Source organism: Gossypium arboreum, chromosome 4, assembly GCF_025698485.1.
Source record: "Gossypium arboreum isolate Shixiya-1 chromosome 4, ASM2569848v2, whole genome shotgun sequence".
NCBI lineage: Eukaryota > Viridiplantae > Streptophyta > Magnoliopsida > Malvales > Malvaceae > Gossypium > Gossypium arboreum.
This window is the reverse complement of record NC_069073.1, coordinates 104271409-104275231: the sequence shown is the minus strand read 5'-3', so window position 1 is coordinate 104275231 and position 3823 is coordinate 104271409. Positions and strand designations below refer to the sequence as shown.

Genomic DNA, 3823 nt, shown 5'->3' with positions numbered 1-3823 from the left:
ATTAACAGATACAATCTCTGTGGAGATGATAACTCTTTTACTTACTTATTACTTGATAACAACTGTGTACACTTGCACATTCCATCGCAAACAAATACATGGATGCACCTTTGGTTACTTTTTTTATCCGTATTGGTCCAACATCCATCATGCCACTCCACCTTACTCCATTTGTCCTGCTCTTTAAATTTGTTCTTTCAACCTCACTTATCACAGAAAATACCTATTCTAGCTTAAAGTACTTAGGGACTTTTACAAATATTTTGAAACATGTTTTCCCTAACTTTTCCCTACTTCCCTTATTCTGTTGGTGACCAAATTTAAATATTTCAATCTCACCATTTATTTTCATAATCAACTCAATATTTTCTAGATCAATGGTAGACCTCGACTTGGCTAAAAATTATCTTCCTAACAGAATAGGTATCTCATTGTCTTCTTCAAAATTTAGAATTACAAAATCAACCAGGATAGTAAAGTTACACACTTTCACCAACACATCTTCAAGTACTCCTTTCGATTGTATAAAAGACCTGTCCAAAAATTGTAGTGTGATATGCGTGTTTTAAAGCTGCCCTAAATCGAGTTTCTTTTATATAGATAAAGGTATCAAATTTATACTAGCTTCTAGATCACATAACACTTTACTGAAGTGAATATTCCCTATCTCTATAGGAATTGTAAAACTCCCTAGGTCTTTCAGTTTTGGGGGTACCTATTTAGAAATTATCGCACTACAAGATGTGCCTTTATTACCTTACTCTCTTGTTTTAATTTTCCTACACCTAAACATGATTTCTTTTAAATACTTTGCATATTCAGGAACTCTTTCAATTAATTTGATTGAAGGCAAGTTAACATCAAGTGATTTGAATAAGTTTACAAAACTTCCAAATTTTGCTTCATCTCATTTCCGCTTATCTTCTAACCATAAGGGGAATGGTATCTTGGTTGGTACGAGTTCTCTATTTGGCTCAACTACCAGTTCAGCTGTTGACTTAACTATCTTCTCTGATTCTCGTTCGGCATAATTATTTTAAAGAGCTTCTTATTGAAGATCGTTGGCATCCTCCTTGTCCTCCTTTTGAGTTGGGTTTTCTAGGTTACTCAATACTTTACCTGAGCAGAGCACAATTGCCTTCACATGCTTCTTCCCTTCTCTCCAAAGATAATCTTTCGTAATTTGACATAGCATATTAAACTAATTTTCTAACTTTAGAAGCTCAAAAGCAAGCATTTCCATTAGGTTTTAGTTATGCTTTTGTAAATTTTCATTAAAGATAATAAAATGTGTAAATTAGGCCTTTTATTGACCTTAGGGGCCGAATGAAGCCTAAGGGTGAGCTAATTATCTTTGTAAGTGTGTAAGAGACCATTAGAAGGCCTGAAAAATAGATGTCACTATGTCGCAACACAGAATGATCAATGTCGTAACATAGGGAGCATAATGAAGAAATCATGAAACTGCCTTTGATGTCACGACACAGACCAAGAGTGTCGCGACATACCCCTAAAGATATCACAAGAGGAGTATACTGACTCCTATTTCGTGACACAGGCCCTGGTGTGTAGCGACATCGACTCTGAATGGAATTAAACTCAAGCCAGGGGGCATTTTGGTCTACCCAATCAAACTTAAAGCTAGGGAACTTCAAGTAACCTAGAGTTAAGGACGACGATTACCTGAAATCTATAAATAGGCTCATTTGTCACGTGTTATGAAAACCATTTACTTAGCTTAGAATTTCACTCTTAATTTCAGATTAGCTTTTCTTTTGTCTAAGGTTTTAGGTTTATTTTCATTTTTTTTATTGTTTGATCTCAATAGACAAACTTATGGATTTGTTTAATCTTTAATACAAATCAAACGTTTTCTTAAACTCTAACACTTCAATTCATTTGTCATGTTTTCTCTTTACATCACTTCTATATTATTTATGAAAGCCATGAGAAACCAATAATTCTATTGGGGGATTAGTGAGTGGAGGTATGATGTATTAACTATTTTGAACGGTTACTCAATGGATCAACTATTCAGGAAAGGAAGTACTTAAAACCCTAAGCCTAACAACACTACGAAGTCAGTAAGGTGGGAATTAACCCAAAATTGGTATGGCCTATTCGTGAACACCTTCACTCCAAGTCGACCTGGACAATGAGTTTGGAAGATAAGTAGTCTTTGTCGATTCATTATTTGAGTGGAAGATTGGAGGATCATGTTGGGATAGCGACTAGTTGATTGACAAGTAATCTGAAACGACAGTTGATGGGGATTATCGAAGCGAGCTAAACAACAATAATCAGATTTGATTTATTCTATTCTTTAATCTCTTCAATTTTATTTCTTTATGTTATTTCATTTTATTATTAGTAAAAATCTTAAAAACTCATTTGATTTTTACTTCTATACTATAACTGATTTGAAGAACTAATTAGATCTTTTAGTGTCCAGGTTAAAATTGATCTAGCACTCGCCTCCCTTGGATACGATCCTCAAAGTACTCACCTACTCCATTGTAACTATATTACAACTAGACCTATATACTTGTGGATACAGCTCACTGATATATCTTTTACTGTAGAATTCACAATCTAGATGTTAGTACATTCGGAAGTGGTCAAGAAGTTGGTGCCGTTGTCGGGGAGGCAACGTCACTAGTTTGATTTTAGTTTCTGCACTCTAAAAAGAATAATTAAGAAATTTTTAGGTGATACATAAGATTTTATTTTCTTTATTATTAAGAAATTTTTAGGTGATACATACGATTTTATTTTCTGTATTGTTACTAATCTTCTCTTTCTGGGTTTAATTATGACCCGTAGTAAGGGAACACCCATACTAGCAATCATAGATAAAGAAAGAAAGATTCAGATAAATCATTAACAACAACAATAGTACTACCACCACTGGTTGCAGGCAACATGCCACGTGAAAATTCATTGTTCGGTGACACTAACATTTTAGGAGATCCACCAACACCACCATAGTTACACGTAAACTTACACATGACTCGTAACAAGAGAATCTTGTGAGACTACCCATTACCAAGTCTGGACATGGTTCAGGAAAGCATAACAAGGTCGGCTATTACAGCAAATAATTTTGAGATCAAATCGAAAATGATTCAAATGATCTAGAATAATCTGTAAAAGGGCACAATGATAAAGGATCTGAATCAATACTTAAAATGGTTTCTCCGACTTTGTGACACTTTCAAGTACAATGCGATCACTTATGATGCTATTCATCTTTGGTTGCTCCCCTTTTCTTTGGTTGATAACGTCTTTTCTTTGCTAGACTCACAAGCACCGGGATTTATCATGACATGGGATAAGCTCGCTGGAAAGTTCCTACAAAATTTCTTCCCCATTAGTAAAGCAGATCAACTAAGAAGAGAGATTTTTATCTTTAGATAGTTGAAAGGAGAAAGTTTTTATGAGGCATGAGAACGTTTCAAAATCTTGATTCAGAAATGTTCGTACCACAGATTCCCTAAGTGGATGCGATTGCAGGTGTTTTAAAATGGGTTGGATGCAAATGCAAAAATAGGACTAGATAGAGTAGTAAGAGGAGCCCTTATGAAAAGAACATACGAGGATGCGTACAAAACCATTGATAACATGGAATTGAACACCTGGCAGTGGCCCATTGAACGATTTACATATAGCTATAAAATCACTACGGTAAAAGCTATTCAAGAATATGACAAGTATCAATAGTTAATGGATAGACTTAACTATATTAAAACTGCAAACAATGCACCGTCTATGCGTGGAGGTGACAAACTGCTCTTCCATATGTCAACTATCCTGCTAATGATGT

General features: G+C 34.8%; 1 non-coding gene across 1 annotated transcript; it reads right to left on the bottom strand.

Annotated features, from left to right (window-relative positions):
• Positions 1-3384: 3384 nt before the first annotated feature.
• LOC128292414 (small nucleolar RNA R71) lies at positions 3385-3491 on the bottom strand. Its single transcript, XR_008282399.1, has one exon. It is a non-coding gene; the product is annotated as a small nucleolar RNA R71 (small nucleolar RNA).
• Positions 3492-3823: the final 332 nt, after the last annotated feature.